The sequence below is a fragment of the Eulemur rufifrons genome, chromosome 17, assembly GCF_041146395.1.
Source record: "Eulemur rufifrons isolate Redbay chromosome 17, OSU_ERuf_1, whole genome shotgun sequence".
Lineage (NCBI taxonomy): Eukaryota > Metazoa > Chordata > Mammalia > Primates > Lemuridae > Eulemur > Eulemur rufifrons.
The window spans coordinates 56,721,598-56,744,095 of NC_090999.1; positions in this window are offsets into that span (position 1 = coordinate 56,721,598).

Here is a 22,498-nt window from a genome sequence, read left to right on the forward strand (position 1 = left end):
CAGACTAGCTTTTCATCTTGACATGGGAATATGGACAAAGGGTTAAATGCAGGAGCAAGATCGTTAAAGAGGAAAAACAAAGTGGAATAGGAGAATATAAAAAGAATGAATAAGAAAATAAATCACATGCTGCTTCTCACATGTTGATGATAGCTCACTTTGACAAAAATATATGAGGTTATTAAGTATGGAATGTCTGATTTCCTTAAGTACTAAGTTTGACAGTTGATATCTCTGATATCTCACTTTGACATTTTTTTTTTTATTGTGAAGGTACGTCTTCATGCTTTCAAATGCATGTTTTGGCCTGTGATTATCTTTCAAATTTTGGGGATTTTTCAGAGCAATTTTTATGAAACCATAGATAAGTCAAAAATTTGCGTTATTTTTGAATATGAGTTCTGTCATGGAACCAATGTAGTGCAGACAACTGGAAATACCAACAAGGTGTTTGAGAAGGATGTGGCTAATGAACACACAGTACGTAGGTGGTTTGAGAAGTTCCATTCTGGTGATTTTAAATGAGCCATGTGGGTGACCTGAGGACCAAGGTGGTTGATGATGAGCTGAGAGCTGCAGTGGAGGCAAATCCATTTCAAACTATGTGTGAATTAGCAGCAAGGTTTGAAATGACTATTCCAACAATATTGGAGTATTTGAAACAGATGGGAAAGGTAAAGAGGTTGGATAGATGGGTACCACATGAATTGAATGAGCATCAGAAGAGAAAAGGCAAGCCTCAAGGCTTGCCTTTCTTTGCTGTCACAACATAAAGGCAAACCATTTCTACACCATATTGTTACGTGTGATGAAAAATGGATTCTTTTTGACAATTGCAAGTGTTCAGCATAGTGGTTAGATAAAGATGAAGTGCCAAAATACAGTCCAAAACTGAATATTCATCAAAAACACCTAATGGTGTCTGTTTGGTGGTCCAGCACTGGTATTATCCACTATAGCTTCATGAAACCCGGTCAATCAATTACAGTGGATGTCTGCTGCAACCAGTTGGATGAAATGGTGAAGACGCTTGCCATTAAGCATCCAAGATTGGCCAATAGAGACAGGCCATCCTTTTGCAAGACTACAGGCTGCAAAAATCAATGCTGCTCAAACTGTCCAAGCTGGGCTTGGAAATTCTCTGTCATCCACCATATTCACCTGACTTTGCACCAACTGACTAGCACTTGTTCCAGGCTTTGGACCACTTCTTGCAAGGAAATATATTCAATTCTCAACAAACTGTGGAAAATGTCTGTCATGATTTCATCACCACTCACTCGCCAGGCTTTTTTTGCCACTGGCATAAGCAAGCTACCATTAAAATGGCAAAACTGTGTCAATAGTGTAGGCACGTACTTTGATTATTTGTACTGCTTCTTGTTTGAGATATAATAAACTAAACTTTTGATTTGAAATCAGACATTTCCTATTTAATGACCTAACAGATAAAGAAATATTTTATGCATTCTTCACCCCTAGTATCTTATGCAAATTTTGTTTGCATTAATTTTATGACAGACTTGCAAATATGGTTGCAAATCCCAACAAATATATATGTATATATGTAAATGATAGATAAAAAGCTGAAATTTAGCAAACTTGTCACTTAGAACTACCATGTGTCTGAACACTCATTATGAATAGAAAAATAGTGAGATTTCACTTGAGACACAAATGGATTACATTAACTCTGAGGAAATAATATTTAAGTGAATTAGAAGAAATTTAAAAGTGCCAAAAAAAGTAAAACTTTTAGAGAGGAGGGAGTTTATTTTAGAATCCACAGTAATTTATAAATAAATGATGATAGAAACATTATAGCAGGTATGAATTTTGCAGAAATACAATATTCTGGAAAATCTTTACTAAATTCAGATTTTTTTCAATTTTTATTGTGATAAAATACACATAAAATCTACCATCTTAACCATTTCAAGTATATAGTTCAATGCTACTAGATACATTCATAACACTGTGCAAACATCACTACCATCAGTCTCTATAACTCTTGAATCTTGTTGAAACTGAAACTACTATATTCATTACACAATAAGTCTCCATTTCCCCTCACCCCAGCCCTTGGCACCACCATTCTATTTTCTATCCCTGTGATTTTTACTTATCTAAATATCTTATATAAGTAGAATCATACAATATTTGCCATTTTAGGATTGATTTATTTCAATTAGCATAAAGTCCTCAAGGTTTGTCTATGTTGTAGCATATTGCAGACTTTCCTTCATTTTTTAGGCAGAATAATATTCCATTTATGTACAATATATACCACATTTTGCTTATCCACTCATCCATCAATGGATACCTGTGTTGCTTTCATGTTTTTGATACTATGAATAATGCTGCTATAAACATGGGTGTACAAATATATATTTGAGACTCTTTCAATTCCTTTGGGTACGTACAAAAAACTGGAAATTGCTGGATCATATGGGTAATCTCTTTTTAATTTTTGAAGGAACTGCCATATTGTTTTCCACAGCAGGTGTACCATTTTACATTCCCATTACAAGTGCACAAAGGTTTCCATTTCTCCACATCCTTGTCAATACAACTATTATTTTCTGTGTTTTTGATAGCAGCCATTCTAGTGGGTGAGAAATAGTATCTCATAGTAGTTTTGGTTTTCATTTTCCTAATGATTAGTGATATTTAACAAGTTTTCATGTGCTTTTTGGTCATTTGTATATCTTCTTTGATGAAATGTCTATTCAAATCTTTTGCCCATTTTTTAATCAGTCATTTGTCTTTTTGTTGTCTAGTTTCAGGAGTTTCCTATATATTCTGGGTATTAATCCCTTATCAGACATATGGTTTGAAAATATTTTCTGTCATTCTGTGAGTTGCCTTTTTACTCTGTTTATATTGTCTCTTGGTGCACAGAAATTTTACATTTTCATGAAGTACAATTTGTCTAGTATTTCTTTTGTTCCCTGTGCCTTTGGTATCATTTCTAAGAAATCATTGACAAACCAGTCTCATAAAGCTTTTCCCGTATGTTTTCTTCTAAGAGTTTTGTATCTCTAGGTCTTACATTTAGATATTTGATGTATTTTGAGATAATTTTTGCATATGGTTAAGATTAGAATCTAACTTCGTTTTCATGCATGTGGATATCCAGTTTTCCCAGTACCATTTGTTGTAAAGACTATCATTTCCCAATTGAATTGGCTTGGAACCCTCAACAAAAATAATTTGACCACATATAAGGGTTTATTTCTAGGCTATTTTATTTCATTAATCTATGTGTCTGTCTTTATACAAGTGCCACATTATTTGATTACTATAGCTTTATTGTAAGTTTTGAAATCAGGAGGCAAAAGTACTCCAACTTTTTCTTTTTTAAGATTATTTTGTCTATTCTGGGTTCCCTTGAGATTTCATATGAATTTTAGGATAGATTTTTCTATTTCTACCACAAACATATTTGGGATGCATTCAATCTGTAGATCCTTTCAGTGGTATTGTCGTTTTGACACTATTAAGTCTTCCAGTCTACAAACATGAGATGTGTTTCTATTTGTGTCTATTTTAATTTCTTTCAGTAATGTTTTTTAGTTTTCATTGTACAAGTCTTTCATTTTTATGGTTAAGTTACTTCCTAAGCATTATTTTCTTTTTGATGTTATTATAATGGATTTGTTTGTATAGTATTCTTTTTAGGTTGTTCACTATTAGTGTATAGAAATGCAACTGATTTTTGTGTGTTGACTTTGTGTCCTGCTGCTTTGCTGAACTCATTATTCTAATAGTTTTATGTGTGTGTTTGTGTGCATGTTTGCATGTGTGTGATCTTTAAGATTTACTACATACAAAATTATCTTTAAACAGAAATAATTTTACTTCTTCCTTTCCAATTTGAATCCTTTTATTTCCTTTGCTTCCCTAATTTATCTGGCTAGAACTTCTAGCACTATGTTTATTGGAAAAAAGTTATATATTCATTTATCCTTTTTGTTAAATAAACCCTACTTCCAAAGTAAATTATGCACAGATTAGAGGAGATGAACTACATTAAATTATCTTGTAGCATTGCCTCTCTAGACTTATTTGTTGTTTGTCCTATGGATAGATCAAAGGCACTGTTGAGAAGGATAATTGGGCTAGTGGTAGACTATCTTTACTACTAGTGTATAACCTACATAACTACTAGTATGTAACTACTAGTATATAACTTGATACAGTCTCCAAATTATTCTTTATTATCTATTCTATGATTCAGCCAGAACAACAACTGCAATTACCTAGAAGATTAAATATATTTGATTGCTCATAGAAGTGGACTTACAATTTTGCCCTAAGGATTATAATGTGACAATTCCAGCAGATCTTGTGTTTATACGAAGTGTTCTATTCTGTGATTTCATGCCAGTTAAAGCACAAATGGATATTTTCACCATAATAATAGAGATAGGTCACTTTATCTTCTTTGGTGACTTGAAATTGTAGAGGTTATTAAATTTTTTTTTGTTAATTATTCTATTTAGCTTCCTTATAGGAGAAAAATAAAGCCTAATACAATCCAGTCATCAACAGAAAGGATTAAAAATAAATTATTTTAGATTTTGAACATTTTAAATTTTATGTGGTAATTGCCAAATAAATAGAGACTATAATTCCCAAGCTAGTGGAGGAAAATATTGGGATGTTAAGAAAAATCATTCAATGCAAAAGAAGGCAGGAATAGAGCTAATAAATGTACAGAAAGGCAAAGCAAATTGAAAGCACATAAAAGTGATGATATGAGTTAATTCAAATATTGCAAAAAATAAAAATGCTTTAGTTACAGAAAATAGTGTGAGAATAAGAATAAAAAAGAAAAATCCAGCTATGTGTTTCTTACCAAAAGCTGTATTTAAAACATCTAAAACAAATTGTTGAAAATAAAATGGCAAAAAAAAAAAAACACGTGTGCCAAGCAAAACTTACCAATAAAAAGCTTTTAATATCAAATAAAATATGCTTTATATTTTATTCTATAAATAAGAAAAATGTCCTTGAATCTGGCCTATTTTCCCTCTGATCCATTTCTCTCTCCCTGACTGTGCCCTTTGCACAGGCTCTGGTCCTTGCAGCCTACACTTTCAAGGTTCTGTTTAACCTGATCAAAGGGAGGAACCAGCAGGAAATTGAGGTGGTGAGAAAGTCACCAGTGTTTTTACCCTTCTCTCTGTGCCTTGAGCCATATCTTCCCTAGTGAGCCCCTAACCTCTGTGGATGCAGCTCTCTCCCTACAGACTCTCTGCTTCTGGTTTCAGGTATCTCCAGCTCCTCTTCCCTTTTATTTCCCTCCAGTTTAAGCATCGTAATGATTTTTTTCTGTTACTAATTCCTGGGGTGTCTCAACACTCCCTGTTGACTTTTCAACTTTCCCATCATCTGTGTAACTACTTCTTGGTTTTAATTCCATCTTGATACTGCCCTTTATAAAATTAAAAAAAAAAGCCACATGGTGGGAACTCTGGTAAGTGAAATATATATATATATATATATATATATGTATATATATATATATTTCCATATATATATATTTTTCATATATCTATATACTATTGTTCCATAGCTTGCTTTCCTATTATTACTTAATACTCAGAAGTCATATAGCTAATGATCATAAAGATTCTTAGCTTTCTTCATTGTTCCCATAGATAACATCACCCTTGTGAAACTTTAGGCTAGTTTTTGAGATATATTGTGGGCCCTGAATTCTGGTGGAACAGCTGGTGCACCCAGACTAGTGGCCCATACTAAAGAACTGACTCAACTGGTGCTGTGATCCCCAACGAAGAACTGACTCAGCAAAGAAGACAATTTCTACCCCCCTAGAGTTCCACCCCAAACCCAGTGAATCAGCAGATCCAATTGCTTAGTTCTTTATGTGCCAAACTGTCTTGAAAAACCTTTTCTCTCAAATTCTTGGGGTGGTGGATTTGAGAACTTCCTCCCATGTCTTCACATGGCACCTGCAATATTAAACTCTTTTTCTGCTATAACCCTTCCTGTCTCAGTATATTGGTTTCCTCTTGAGCAGCAGGCGATGAACCTGGCAAGGCTGTAATAATTTGAACCACTTCAAATGGTTTCTGTTTTCCTGATTGGATTTTGACTCATATTGGGGATCACCATATGCTATGGTCCTGAAGGTACATGTTCCCTTAAAATTCATATGTTGAAATGCTCTCCCCCAACATGATGGTATTAGGAGACGGGAATTTTAGGAGTGATTATGCATAAGGATGGAGCCCTCCTGAAAGGCATGAGTGACCATATAAAAGAGGCACAAGGGAGTTCTTTTGCTCCTTCTGCTATACAAGGACCCAACAAGAAGACTTGTCCGTGAATTAGTAAGAAGGCCATCACCATACACTGAATCTGCCTTGATATTAGACTTCCCACACTCCATAACTGTAAGAAATAAATTTCTGTTGTTTATAAGCCACCAGTTTATGGCATTTTGTTATAGCAGCCCAAAAGGACCAAGATATCATATGATGATGAAATAAATTTTTGACCAGAAGTATATAATGATTTTAATTTTATATATACTTAACTTCCAGAGATATAAAATAAAAATTAATAGAATTACAAGTAGAATTGGTAAGTCTACCATCACACCAAGAGATTTTAACACAGAGAAAGCAAAGTTTCATTTCAAGCATATGTCCCTGAGCTTATTAGCTCTGAAACCTTATTTCTAAGCAAATTGTATACAAGACCAAACTCATCAACTGGAAACTCTTTTAAATGCAGCTCTTTTAAATGCAAAATTTTCCTTTGTGCTACTCATCCTCACTGTATTTAAGCATCTTGCATGCATACTATGTCCTACTAGTAGGCACCTGCAGGAGAAGGGAAAATAAAAACCCATGAAGATCTCAAATTCAGTAGAGATACATTCACTTTACATCACCATAAATTAGAATAATGTAGAGATATGTATAAAGTGCCACAGGAAGGTAGATGCCCGTGAAGAAATTAAAACTAAGTCTTATAAAAAATAAAAGGTGTTTGCAAAAGGAGGAAGCCATAACTATATTCATAAATTCTTTTATTTATATATCCAATATGAAGCACACATTTATCACACCAGCCACAGTTTCTGGTATTTGAATTCATGGTCTACTGCAGAACCTGAGAAGAATCAGGAAGGACCCATTTTCCAGGACCCATTTTGCAGAAAGGGAAGCTAAGGAAAGCTTCCTAAACGAGGTGGTATGAATAATATCAATTTTGAAAAAATAGAGAAGAATGTTTATTAGAAGAATGGGAGCGGTGGAGCTGGGAAGGAATAAGCGGACACTGTCCCAGGTGATGAGCACACACTCCTTAAAGGAAAATATCTTCTTCTTTTTCTGTGTTCTTCTCTTTTCCTTCCCCACTTTCTTTTCTTCCTTCCCATCCTTCCTTCTTTCTCTCTACCATCCTCTCTTTTTTCTTTTGTGCGGTCTCTCTCTTTCTAATACCTTCCATATCCCACCGTTCTTGCAAAGTGAATACGTATTTCTAAACAAAAGTTTGCCTGGTATGCAATTTCTGTGGGTACACCCTAGAGAAATACTATTTTAAAAAACACTTTGAGAATTCTAGAAGAAAATGTTGGAAAAACTCTTATAGACATTGGCCTAGGCAAAGAATTTATGGAAAAGACCCCAAAAGCAATCACAGCAACAACAAAAATAAATAAATGGGACCTGATCAAATTAAAAAGCTTCTGCACAGCCAAGGAGACTATCATTAGAGCAAATAGACAACCTACAGAATGGGAAAAAATATCTGTATGCTATATATCCAATAAAGGGCTGATAACTAGAATCTACAAATCTACATAGAACTCAGAAAACTCAGCAAGGAAAAAATCAAACAGCCGCATTAGAAAGTGGACAAAAGACATGAACAAAAACTTTTCAAAAGAAGACAGACTAATGACCAAGAAACATATGAAAAAATGCTAAGCATCTCTAATCATCAGAGAAATGCAAATCAAAACCACAATGACATATCACTTAACTTCAGTGTGAATGGCCTTTATCAAAAAGTCCCAAACAACAAATGTTGGTGTGGATGCAGAAAGATAGCAACACTAATACACTGTTGGTGGGACTGCAAATTAATACAATTACTGTGGACAGTAATGCAGAGATACCTTAGAGAACTAAAAGTAGAACTACCATTTGATCCAGCAATCCCACTACTGGGTATTTATCCAAAGGAAAAAAAGACATTATATAAAAAAGATACCTGCACTTGAATGTTTATATTAGCACAATTCACAATTGCAAAGATATGAAAACAACCCAAGTGCTCATCAATCCATGAGTGGATTAATAAAATGCGGTATATATATGTGTATATATATAAATATATATATATGTGTATATATATAAATATATATACATACAGACACGATGGAGTACTCTCAGCTATAAAAAACATGGCGAACTACCTCTTATATTATCCTGGATAGAGCTGCAGCCCATTCTACTAAGTGAAGTATCACAAGAATGGAAAAACGAGCACCATATGTACCCACCATTAAATTGGTATTAATTGATAAACACTTATATGCACATATGGAAGTAACATTAATCAGGTGTCAGGCAGGTGGTGGGGAGAGGGATAGATACATTCACACCTAATGGGTGAGATGCATGTTGTCTGGGGGATGGGCATGCTTGTCACTCTGATTCAGGTGGTGCAAAGGCAATATGTGTAACAAAGCATTTTGTACCCCCATAATATTCTGAAATTAAAAAAAATGCTGTTATTCTCACAAAAGCGGAGACAAAGATTATTCCTCATTTTTTAACTCTGTATGCAATGCTGCCAATCAGAAAGACAAATTTCTAGTTTAACAAGTACTATTGAATTCCTGTTTGTTACTATCCCTTAAAGTAAAAGAGAAAGAGAGAAAATAAACTTCCTAAGTCCAGAAAAAAATCAATTTGAAGCCAACTTTGCTTACCACAGGTCTAGAAGAAATTGTGAAACAAAAAAATTTATTTCCTTTAGGTAGCATTTTCATCCCATTTTATGTGGTGCCCCTCAATTCTCTCTCAGGCCATTAAGTGTTTTTTTTGTTTGCTTGTTTGTTTGTTTGTTTGTTTTCAGTTTCTTCACAGTATCTGGGTCTCCGCTTGGGAAGTGATACAGATTATGCACTGAACCTGAGGTATCAATCATGGATAAATTGTTTGTTAAAGTCTTTGCATGTCTTAACACAAGGAAAGCAATTTTGTAAAATGTCAGACAGAATTTTTGGTAGGTATGTTGTTCTATAAATCATATCATATAAGTTGACATGGACAATGTTCTCTCATGGGAAGAACTACATCCTTTTTTGCAATAATTTTACTCTTTATCTGAAATCTTAGGAGGAGAAGATCCCATGGCAATAAAAGAGCTAATATAAATCTTGTCATAATTTTGTTCTTACCTGATTCTTCCTTTTTTATTAAACTTTGATGCCACCCAGAATGCTAGAATACCTTAAAATATAAATACTGAATTCCAAATACCCCATAATCCACATAGAAGTCGATTATAAATTTCATGAGGGCCAGAGAGGCACCATTCAAAAGTGAAATAGAGGACCTCACAATTCCCGAACAAGGTCAAGCTTTAGACATGAAGTTTAGCCAGTGGTACTACTGACAATCAATGGCCTAAGTTCCTAATAAAATGAACCATAATTTATATGAATATCTGAATCTTGCAAAGTTATTATTTTCATTTTCAATTTGCTTACTCTGTTTCACCTCACCAAACACACATTTTTGTAGCCAATTTCATTCCTTCCACTGCAATTCACTTGACATTTTAAAAAAGAAAGATATTAAGAAGTTCTAGGTATATTTTCATACATGTTCATAGGGCTTATCTATTAAAAAATCCAGAGATGCCAAATCTCTTAAAAAAAAATCCAAAGTTACCAAAGCAGTAGCATTTACTATTTAAATTCATACCTGTAAACATAGCCTCCCTCCAATTCTCTTTCCCACAAATATTACTCCCCAGAAAAGAACTTACCACTCACACCTTTTACAAAGGGCTGTAACAATGTGTGCCACATTGCGTTTCTCTGATAATTCTTAAGAAACAGTTTCAGTCAATCAAAAAGTAAGTTTAAAAAATTATTTCATAATTTTCTACAGAATCTTGACATTTCAAGTTTTTGAGACTCCTGCTTTTATTAAAATCTGACCTTTCTACCTAAATATCATATTTTTGCATTGCATTTTGATAACTCAATAACGTTTTTAAATGAATATTTTTTTTGCTTTTGACTCAAAAGTATACAGATCAACATGGCAAGAGCAAGTTCCATGTTTTAATTTAAATTATGTTCATAGCTTTAGGCAGACTTTAACCTTTATAATAGCCTGGATGTAATTCTTATTAACACCTCCACTACCTACTCTAGTGATTCAGTGGAGATAAGCTCTTTCCCTCATAGCACTGGTATGCAAACTTTTTCTTATCTGAGCTAATTGAGAAAAAATAAAAATATTTCCAGGCCATATTTTTTGGTTCAACATGAAAATGTTATTACTGACATACATTGGTCTATCAATGTGTGTGTATGTATGTGTGTGTGTGTGTATATGTACACACAATGTACATATAAAAATTCAGGGGTAGAGAAACTGTCAAATGGAATGCATAGAATATCAAAAAGAAAAATTGACCTTTTTATTAGGCAACAAATTATTAAAATATAGGAATTTTTGTGATTTTCAGCATGAATGCTTTTCCCTTGTATTTGCATAGCGCCTTAGAGTTTCCAGAGAAGATTCATATACCTTATATTACCAGAAAACAAAGTATAAAATAGGCATTATTACATTGTTTTGGGTAAATAGATTCCAAGCCATATAAATTGTGTTGCCTACTTTCACACAAAAACATTAACTTCAAGTATAGTGCTGAAATAATTTTCTTATATCCCGTGGTGTATTAACTCTGATGTCCCTTAAATATCCCACCATCAAAGAGTAAGCCCTTTTTCATAAGTAAGGGAAATATTTTTAGAAATGTCTATGCTTTGTGACTTCAGAAGTCTTAGGGTTTATGTTGGATTCCGATGGCTCAGTATTTCTGAACCACAATCTTCCAGTCCTAGCGAAAGGATGCTGGTTCATGCTCCAGCCTCTGCTGGTTACCTAGCTGCTTGCTTTCCCAGCCTGCCATCAGGCTGCTCATAATTCTTCACTCCAAACATGGGAACAGATTTCTCCCTTAATTCTACAAAATTCTGCTTAGTCCCAGCTGTAACTCTAAACCAAACTTCAGTGAAAGCTTGGAGATAGCAGAAAGAAATTACAACTGAGAAAAGAAAATGTTAGAACTAGACAGGGGCCATAAATTCTCCTCGATACCACAAATGATGACTCTTTACAGGGTGAATCTTTCTGTTTCTCTCATCTTATTGTCCATTCTCCTGCTGTCAGCTGGCAAAGATCAGTTAATCTCCCTCAGTGGTGATATTTTGAACCTGACTTCTACCGTCACGTTCTCTAGATTGCTGCAGTGATGGAGGTAAACGTTATTTTCTAATCCAGGGCTTTTCCTCACCTGAATCAAAACCTTATTAAACTTTAGAAATGCAAATAATCCACAATCAAGGCAAACTTTTACATTATTGTAAAAGAGTAGGCTAGCTTGAATTACTCCGTAACAGCTTGCAATTGGGCTTTCTTTTTGCAAAAGCAAAATGCCCATTAGTTTTCCATTAATTCAAAAAATAATATTTGCATGAAAAAGTATTAAAAACTACTGCTGAGAGCTTTACAGTATTTTTTCCCTTTGTAGCAGAGACTGGCAGTGGGTCACCAAATTCATTCCCTTTGTTTTGAGCACATATTTACCAGCCTCCTTTGCACTTATGTGTAGCCATGTTACCCAATGGAATGTGAGTGAAAGTAATAAACACCACTTTTAGACGACACTCATAAAAATATTTTATGTATGATCACCCATGCTTTCTCCTTCTGGGGCTGAAATTGTTTCTTAACTTCTCTAAACTGCCATTCCTCACAGAATGGATATGATAGTATTAACTTATATGGTTGTTGTGATAATTAAATGATATAAATGAATGTAAATCACTTCCTACAATTATTGGTACAGGGTAAATAAAAGATGGTACTATTATTCCTTGAATCCCATCTCTTTTCTCAGTCTTTTCCTCCTGACTTTTCAGAAATATTCAACAATAATGAATTCCTTGGGGTTGTCCATTTTTTTGGTTTCTTGGTAGTCAGTATACTTGCTCTCTTCCTGCCTTCTGAACCACTCTTTCCTGTACTCATTTCCTTCCTTTATTTTTCTTTTTGGCCTTAAATATGGGCATTCCTTGAAGATCAGATCCTAGATATTTTTATTCATTTACTTGAAAATGTCATTGTGTTCTATTAGTCTCTTCTTTCACCTCTATTTCAATAATTTCCAATCTTCATGTTTATCGCTGAGGTCTTTCTTGAGTTCCAATTCTTCATTTTTGACAAATATCCAGAATTCTAAATGTGCTTATTATTCTCCCCACTTTGCATCTTTTTTGACCTTTTCACCTTTTATATACAATCACATCTTCTGAAGTAAAAAATAATGGTAACTTCTGAATTTTAGCTTTTAACTTCCACTCTGCCTTGCCACTTTTATCATTCTAGTTCAGGTCCTTCTTACTTTAAGTGTAAAATGGTCTCATTTCCTTCAGCCCTGTTTCATTTTAGACCAATATATCTGAAGCTCATGTATTAGGAAACAAAAGTGAATCTCCATGGCCTGATGTAGGGGGCGTAATGTCTACAAAACTAAGCACATAGAGGAAACTGGCAAACTCTAGTATAGTGCATGCCTTACTCAAATGGGCAGCTCAAGTCAGCTTCATTGACTACTGCCATAGAGAAATGCTGGCCAAGTATTATGATACCTCCTAATTATCTTTTACTTGACAAGACAGAAATTCATACTTTGTAATTTCCCAATTTTAATGTTAAATATATTGCCATCTTATAGAAAAATATTTTTAAAGCATACTTTGGGCAATAAAACATCTTAGAACAGAAACGAATGCACTGGTAACCAGTTTACTATCTCAACTAATGACTTAAAAGAAAAAGAAAACAAACCTTCAAATGTTTGATAACTCCTTACAAATAAAGCTCACTTAAACCTATTGTACTTGCTCAATTCACAGCACCCTTAGATGTAAGACAAATCCTTACCTCATAGGCATCCAATATACACCTCATCCTGACTAGGACATACTAGTTAGTACACTTTTTATTGTGACCCTCAACGTCTTCCATAAGCTTTATGTGGTCATCTTTTTCAATATTACTTCCTAAAGACACTCTTCATGAGCCTTCACTCCTGCCAACTAATATTATTTGATCCTCCAACACACATTTCTAATTTTCCTGGGTTTTTTTTTTTTTTTCATTTACTTATTCAAATTCGTCAGTGTAGAATTCACACATTTCTACTTTTCCTAAGGTTTTTTTTCCATTTACTTATTCAAGTTCCTCAGTGTAGAATTACCTTTCATACATTCACTATTGTATTTTCCATTAATTCTAAGAGGAATTGTCATACATTTTTAAGCCCAGAATTTAATTATATTATATAATATTATCGTGCTTTCTTTACTGTACTCATTTGTGATTGGATCATTACACAAATTGCTTCTTTCCCCGCCCCCCTCCCCCCTTCGTAGGGATAGTCATACTTTCTTGCCCATAATCTACTGTTTTTATTTTGGAATTATAAAAATACTTGGAGCTAGAGATGTTTGATTTACATTTTCTCCAAGCAGCAGATAGAATCCTGATATGGACTGTTGTTTCTCAACAGAGGTGAAACAAATTAATCCAGCAAGTTACATTTTCTATGGCATGTTTTATGCCCAGCTTGTCACTGGTAATTGAAACAGAAGGTAGAGTGGTTTTAAGCCTTCCTGATACGATATCACTTTACTGTGGTTTATCAATTTCTGCTTCTCTTCCTCTTTCTGAACAGTTTGTGGTTCAGATAAGAAACCAAAGTTTAGTTGGAAAAATAGTGTGGATTAGTTAAGGTAGCAGGAGTGACAGACTGAAGATAGAACCTGTGATAATGAAACCTGCAATTTTTAGGGGCACTTTTAATCTTCTCCCAGTGTGAGGTACTTTATGAACATTTCACAAAGACAAGGGCAAGTAGTTTTATATCTCTTGTTATGTGGCTTCAGTTTCTACAAAGAGTGTTTTACAATTATCCACTATGTGTTAAAAAACCTTTTCTAAACTGCAATTTGCCTGTACTTGCATGATCACTAAAACTTAATAAATACAAATGTTTATTAGAATATTTAATATAACTTTATAATAAGAATCTCTGATTCATTTTCTAGAATACCTCATGTTAAATATTATTTATTTCCACTAGACTAATCTGCCAATTTTTTTTTCTTTTTTAATCTTTCAACATTTCTTTTGTCTACATTAACATTCTTTTTTCTCAGAGATGGAATGAAACATTTTCATGAGGGCTTGTGCAACTTCAGGTCCTTTAAGAAGCTGATCCCAATATGGGAAAACACACTTAAAAGATTTATTAGGGGAAATATTTGTGAAGGCAAATTAAAAGGGTAGGGTGAGGGTGGTGTTTGAAAAGCTGTCAGAAAACACAGCAGGTCTGACTTGTGAAAAAGAGAGGGAAAGAAGGAAGTGTGGTGGGAAGAGTCTTAGATTGCAGTGCAGTTCGAGGGTGTTCAGCAAGGCTGTTGAGGACTCTTCAAGCCAAAGTTGCCTGTTAGAGGAGTCCTGCATCTCCTAGGAACGAACCTGCTTTAGTTTCCCGGCTGTGCTCAATCATCAGCATGGGCAGGGTAGCCACAGCTCAAATGTGTGTGGATGGATCTTGGAATCCAGTAGCTGCGGCTTCAGTCAATAAATAATGTTCTTTAATGGCAGATATCTGAGAAAGCATTTTTATGACAGCTACAGAACTCAAATTCAAAACCTTTTATTAAAAAATAAAATACAAAAATTGTACATAAACTTGCTCTTGAGTTAGAAGGTTATGTGGAAGTTTCTCACATAATATGGATATTGTAATTTAATATGTTTGTACTTATGTTGTTGTTTCTGTTAGAATAACCTGTTAGCTTTCCCTCAGGAAATATAATAAAGTGGTAAAAATGCCTATCTTTGGGGGCAGCCAAGAACAGGATTGGGCAGGCATTGTCATAAACCAGAGCAACTGCTAGGAGAAGAACCTCAAAGGGTAGACTGGAAGTATCTTCTTTAAAGAAATAACAGTTAACAACTTGGGCCTTTAATTTCTGCTACAAAGAAAGAAAAAAAGGACAAGAACATAGTCTAGCCTAAAAAGTAGCACAATAATTCCAATAAATTTGTGATTGGTTATGTAACAATTTCTGAAAAATAAGTCAAATGCTTTAAGAACGATTATTTATTATGTGCCATGTCAGATCCTTATAAACCATCACCTAAGAAGACCAGTTGTTCTCTCAGACATCATAGTGTTTTACTAGACAGAGTTTAGAGTCTGCTCTCTTTTGAAAATTGGAAGTTTTGGGGGTTTGAGGTGCTAATTTGTAATCTTAAAATAAAACTTAGTGAGCTAATGTCAAGTGAATACACTTAAAGGATTTTTTACACATTTTGTATGGTAGTTTACACAAAGACTTTCCAGGAGGAGCTAAGAGAAATACAATTAATGACCCGTGGCCAATGTGGAAATGGGTGCAATGATATTCAAGAGGTGTAATATGCTCATATCCTTTCCAAATGTAGTCATGGGTTGTGTCAGTGACAAAGACAAGCTGATGTTTCTACTAGAAGAGATAAAAAGCAGTTAAGAATGCCTCACTTTTCCCTGGGTTCTTTATATCACCAAAGAGGACACACATATATAATTCCAATTATGGTATAATTGGTAGTAGAGTTATTTTCCTTCACCATGTTTGCTACATATAGTTGACTAGAATCTCTTTTAACATACATTTGGTAGGGTGATGTTGGTTAGCTGTCCATGAGGCTATATCTACTTTGAAACATTGTCTCTGTTACCAAACTATATGTAGTATTCTGAGCCACTGGTGACATTTTGAATGCTGATTGATCAACTGATTTGAACTGTCATTGTAGAGCATGAGTTTACACGAGACAGCAAAAATCAACAAAATAAGATTATTCTAAGAAAAACATGAAAATCTTATTCTTCATGCTTTTTTCTTAGTAATAGTTCTTGATTATTTTTGTTTGTTTTGAGTAGAAGTTGTTATAATGATGGGTAGACAATGAACTGGAATGTGGGCTTGACTTTAGGTACAATGTCTGTCACACTGACCTCTGTATTCACATTTCACCAGTGGACCCCAAAATATTCCAGCATTGGGAGTAGGTTGGAGGTACCTCCTATGTTAATAATAAATGTATATTAATCAGGAGTATAGCAAATTGGTAATAACTCTTGAAAGCAAAAAATTTATTTAAATTGGGACAGTATTAAAAGAGAAAGATGGTGATATAAATACGAGTTACTGCATAGATCTCCTTTCCATGCTGAGCCAATAAACCTTAACAATTTTTCAGAGGAATTAGATTTTCAAGTGGAAATATTTTAGTTCAATGAATTCCATTTTCCCATATTGTTAATTATAATAATAGCTGAGATTTTCCAAGATTTAGGTGATTAAGCATGTCCTAATCACTTTACAGGAATTTCCTCATTCGATACCTAAAATGCTCTGTTATTTTGGTGGAGGGTGAGGGGATTGAAATACAAAGACATTCACTACCTCCTCTAAGATCCTATTGGCAATGAAACCAAGACTTGAAACAAAACAATCTGTCTCCAGAGCCCATGTGCTCAGCCACTTATTAATACTTTACCACCTTCCTTAGTGCTGCTGAGGGAAAGACACGCCCTGAGCAGGTGTCTTATAAATGAAATTGTGCAAGCAATGTCTGCACAACTGACTCTTAAGAAAATTTTAGAGAGAATTCCTGAATCTATTAAGAAATTGTACAAGATAGACTTAAATCTACTTTTAAAGTTCTAAGTTGTAAGACTTTGGAAACACTTGCCTTCGTGTACTACAGAGGAAGAGCTCTTTCTGCTCCCTCCTCTCTGCTTTGCAGAATCTCTGTTTCTCCCTCAGCTTTCTCATAATTACTGCAAATCCTCTCCCTGTTAGATGCAGTTCTCACCCTACACATATCATATATACACTACCCTGGTTCTTGCTTCTTACCTTGCTATAATGCTGGTGAATTTGAATTTGGATTGTTGTGCTAGGATGGGAGCAGACAGATAAAAGATGGAAAAATGAGGAGGAAAAGAGAAAGAAAAGAAACATATCACTATTTTTGGATACTACAGCAGCCTGGTACCCACTTATAACTCCGAAATAAAATGAATATATAAAACAGTTGATTTGTATTTCTCCACTTCTTCTCACTGTTAATAAACTTCACCCATTTTCTCTAATTGCAGCCCTTGGTAACCTCAGCAACACTGAGGAGAACAGTAACAGAAGGGTTAAGAGGGAAAACCTCTTCTAATCACTGCTCCTTAATTTCCCAGGATCCACATTCTGTTCTTTACCATTCCTGTAATCTTTTTCTTTTAGATACTTTATCTATTAAATAGAATCTTATGAACTCACTTGGGAACCTTATCACCATTTTTTAAAAAGTAAATACATTCTTAGTTCCAAAATGCATTTTCAAATACAACCAGTTTGCAAGTTAAGAACAGATTATGGCTACATATATCTGTATATATACACACACACTGGTTTATCTTATTTATGCGGTATAATCATCATCTGATATCTAAGGTTGTATGATCTTGATATCCTGGAAGAAAAATGGAGTATGAATTTGGAGATAAAGAAAAGATTACAGGTCTTAAATTTGTATTACCTAAAACAGCTCAGCTACCACTGGTAAGAAATCATGCCTTAGAAGTTGCTTATGTTTACATCTGTTCTTGTCTTTCTTAATGAAAAAAAAGTCTAGGAAAGTTATGAGGGAAAATTTTAAGAATACACTACATGGGAATTGTTTGGTGAGATTTAATCAAGAAATAGAAATTCTTGTTTGACATGAGAAAACATACATGAGGAAGACACTTCTTCCCAGTTGGAAGACTCCCCTCTATTGGAACCACCAGGACATGAGCACGGCTCTCACATTAAGAAGGAATGTCGTCTTTTGGTTGGGAAATTTTCACGTACTAATATATTTGGCAAGGAGTATGAACAGGATACAACCAAAGGTTTGTTCTCAAGAGTATTGCTAGTGAATGGGGAATTATTTCACTGGGTGAACTTTTTCTCTCTAAGCTCTGATTCTCAGAGAAACTACCCAGCTAAAAGGAACCAAAGTAGAAATATTTGAAAAGAACTATATACTATTTGATCTGGGAAAAAATATCTTCTACTTATCAGCTCCTACCTGTTAGGTAGGAAACTGAGATCCAAAGATATTAATTAACTTATTTATGTTTCCATTGCTAATTATCACAAATATAGACATCTAAATGAAAAAAATTAATACATTTGATTTCCTAAAAATTAAAAATTTACAACACATGAATAGAAAATCACAAAACAAATTTAAAAAGAAATGAAAAGTGGGACAGATTATGACAACATATTAAAAAAGAAGGCTTTCCTTTCTACAGAAAGAGTGGTTCAAATTAATGAGAGACAAGAATAATTCTGTAGAAATGAATCATAGGACATGAATAGACAGCTAACAGTAAAACCAGTTAAATACACAATTAACCTGAAAACTATCATTCATTATTAAATAAATATAAATTAAAATAAAAAATAAATACTTCTGTCAATCTGTCAAATGGGAACGGTTTAAAAGTTGGGTAACAATCATAGTTAAGAAAATTATTGTCAGCAAAAATAATCAGTGGTGTGCTGGGGGCAGCCTTACCAGCTCACAGGAGCTGAATGTGCTCATTTTCATCCAACTATGATCTCAATAACATCATATTGGTAGCTTGGCAATATACCAGCTTGGCAATGGCTGGTATATTTATACCATGAAAATTGTCAATCACTACCAATAAGGGCATTTTTTTTAAGTCAGGGAATTAGTTGTTAAGCATTTACTATCACATCACTATTTATACTCACACTTTAAAATGAGAATTTAATTGATGCAAGTTCCTCATAAGAAGGCTATTTGAAAATGTATAACTAAATTTTAATGTGTTCGTATTAACTCAGCCATTTCATTTTTATGAATTTATCCTTCAAATATATTTAGACAGGTGTGCAAATCTCTACAAAGATAATATGGTGTCATTTTAGTGAAAGTCAAAAACAATCTAAATGCACAAGTAACAGAAAGTGATAGAAAAAAAATATGGACATCTAAATAAAGAAAATTTTGCATTACTTTAAAAATACAAGAAGTGCTACATATAGTGATGCACAAATATATACCAAATATTCCTTGAAATGAAAAAATAAGTTACCAAACAGTAGGTGTAATATTTTTGTGTGTGTGTTAATACTATTGGAAAAAATTGAAAAGATATCTGGAAAGTACAAAAATGTACTCACATTATTTGCCTTTAGAGAGTGGAACTACATGTCAAGAGAAAAAAATAGACACACACATATCTTTTCCCAATATGTAGACATATATATGTGTATATATGTGCACTTATGTTTGTGTGTATATATGTGTGTATGTGAGAAAGGATATATATACACACACACTATTATACTGTGTGTGTGTGTGTGTGTATATATATATATAACTTACATTATTTGCATTTTGATTTAAATTTTTAATTTTAACATTATTTTTAAAGGTAAAATATTGTTTTAAATTTACCTTTGGCCATAAGGTGAAATGTGGCCTTCCAGGGCCTTAAGTGCAGCCATTTGACTGAATCCAAATTTTGCAAAGCAAATTTTTTTATTAAAAGGGGTGCAGCAGAGAAAGATGAAATTTTCTTGTCTCCTTTGGTGCTTAAAAAAGAAGAATCTTGAAATCAGAATGCTGCAGGTTCCCCACCCCTTGAGTAAATTACTACTATAGTCCCTGATAGTTCAGCAGGAGGTAGAGTGTGAGGCTCTATTGTCAGAAAAGCTTATTCTGAAAACAGAGACATTACTGCTTACAATCAGTCTGGAGAAGGAAATATTAAGCCCTGAGAAATCCCAGAAGGCTTGCTTCAGACTGGGATATGGACAGATTTATTATCTCCCTTAATAGAGGCTGTATGATGGGGTGGATAGTGTGGTTTATTGGGCTTGTCCTGAGCTTAGAGTGTGATTAAACTTGCACATCTAGTTTTGCTAGTGCTAGTATGTATAATTACAGTGTTTTGGGAAACCATTTGGCAATATTAAGTGCAAGAAAAATTTGAGTACTTATTGGTTCAGGATTCCTATTTCTAGTATATTTTCCCCAATAAATAAGCTGAAATAAATAAGCTAAGGTCACAAAGATGTTCAATCATAGCAGTATATATTTTAATGGAAACCAAACACATTTTCATTCTTCAGCAATTGTGGAATTGTAAAGAAAATGTAGTGTATACAATCAATGAAACAAAATTCAGTAATTGGAAATCATCAGTATAAAGACCATAATAACATGCCATTTGACTGTTCTTATACGTCTCAATGCAGCTTCTAACTCGACCTGATGTAAGTGAACAAATCTGACTCTCGTTAAGTGTTGCTTACTTCAGAAAATGGCACCATCATCCAGAAATTTGCACAAACCAGGTGTTATTCTTTTATTAATACCTTGTCCTACCCCCTAGCCTCCTGAATATCTAATCCATCATTGCATTGGTTAGTGTGATTTACTAAATATTTCTCAGACCCATTCCCTTTCTCTCTGTTTACCACCTACTCTGATATACTAATATCATCTTTTTAGACTATCATAACAGCTTCCCAACTGGTCCCTTAGCATGTTAGCTCCTACAGATCTATTCTCCATAAGTAGTAGAAAGATCTTATCAAAAATAAAAATCAAATAAAATTCTTATTATATTCATATTGTTCTTGGGCTTAAGACAAAAAAACAAATAACTGTACATAATCATATTCTCTGCCACTAGGGATTTTGCTGAGATGATTTGTTTTGTCATTTTAACCTAGATAATTTTAACCTAAATTAAGTCCTATTAATCTTTCAGCTCTCACCTTAGCATTTCCTTGCAGGGTAACTGCATATTACTGTAGAACAGGACTGAAACAATATTTTAGTTAATTCTGTGATGACTTGTTTTGCTTATAGCTAACAGCCAAATTCCACTTTTGTATACAAGGCTTGCTTGCTTAACGCTTGGTTGCGACAGAGAGCTAAAAAAAAAATGCTCCAATGCAGTTAGAGAAAAACAACCACGAGTTGCTTCCTGATAAGGGGGCCAAGGCCTGATCAACACGTGAACAAGCTTGTGAGGGGCGTATGTCCCCTTATCGGAAGTAACTGGCTGTAACGAATTCCAGCAAAGACTATAAAAGACATGTACTCCCGCTGCGCGGGGTCCCTGCCCATGGAAAGAGACCACTGCGTTGGTGCTCTCGGGGCTTGGACGCTAGCTAGCTAGTCAATAAACTCCTTTGCCTTTTGCAGCCTCAGTGACTCTGTCATTCTGTTCCCGGGGCCAAGGGAATCCGGCTCTAACATTACCTTTCTGAATAGGACAGATCACACCACCTTTGCCTCTTTTTCAGGGTACTTGTCACAGCAGCAATATAACAATTGATTGCAGAAATTTTATATCTGTGTTTGCCTTCCATACTAGATTGTCAGTGCTATGAGGGCAAGGACCTTACTAGGAAGGAAGATTTTAATAGTAGTTGTTCATATATATCTATTTTGTCTTAGTATATTCCAGGTGATACACAAAAGTACATTATGTGCAATAGTTCATTTATTCCTCACAGCAAACCTATACATTAAATATTATACTATTGTGCTATTGAGGCTACTGAGATATATAATTGCCAAATGACTGACCTTAAATTATACAGATTATAGTGGATCTGGACTCAAATTAAGGTTGTTCCAACTTCGGGGATCCTGTTTGTAGTTTGCTACACTAACTTTTATAATTAAGGTACTTATGTTATGGGTGGTCTTCATCCCCATGGTTTCTCAAGTATTTCAGGTGTAGTCTTAATGACAATGATAACAAATTGTCATTAAGCTTTCTTCCACCCTCAAGCAATGTCTTGCAGATGTAGGAGTAAGGGCAAACTTCCCCTTCAACCTGGAAGGTTCACTGAAAGATCAACTCACAATAAGGCAGATTAATAAGAGAGGGAGATTTGTTTACTAGGTGCATGGGGAGAATCACAGAGTGGTTACCCAATTTCCTAATGGGGTGTGGAACTTTATATACCCTCATTTTGTGGGGGAGAGGGAGATGAGGAATGTAAGTAATTCTGTTGGTGGCAATAAATGGTTGCTAGGGA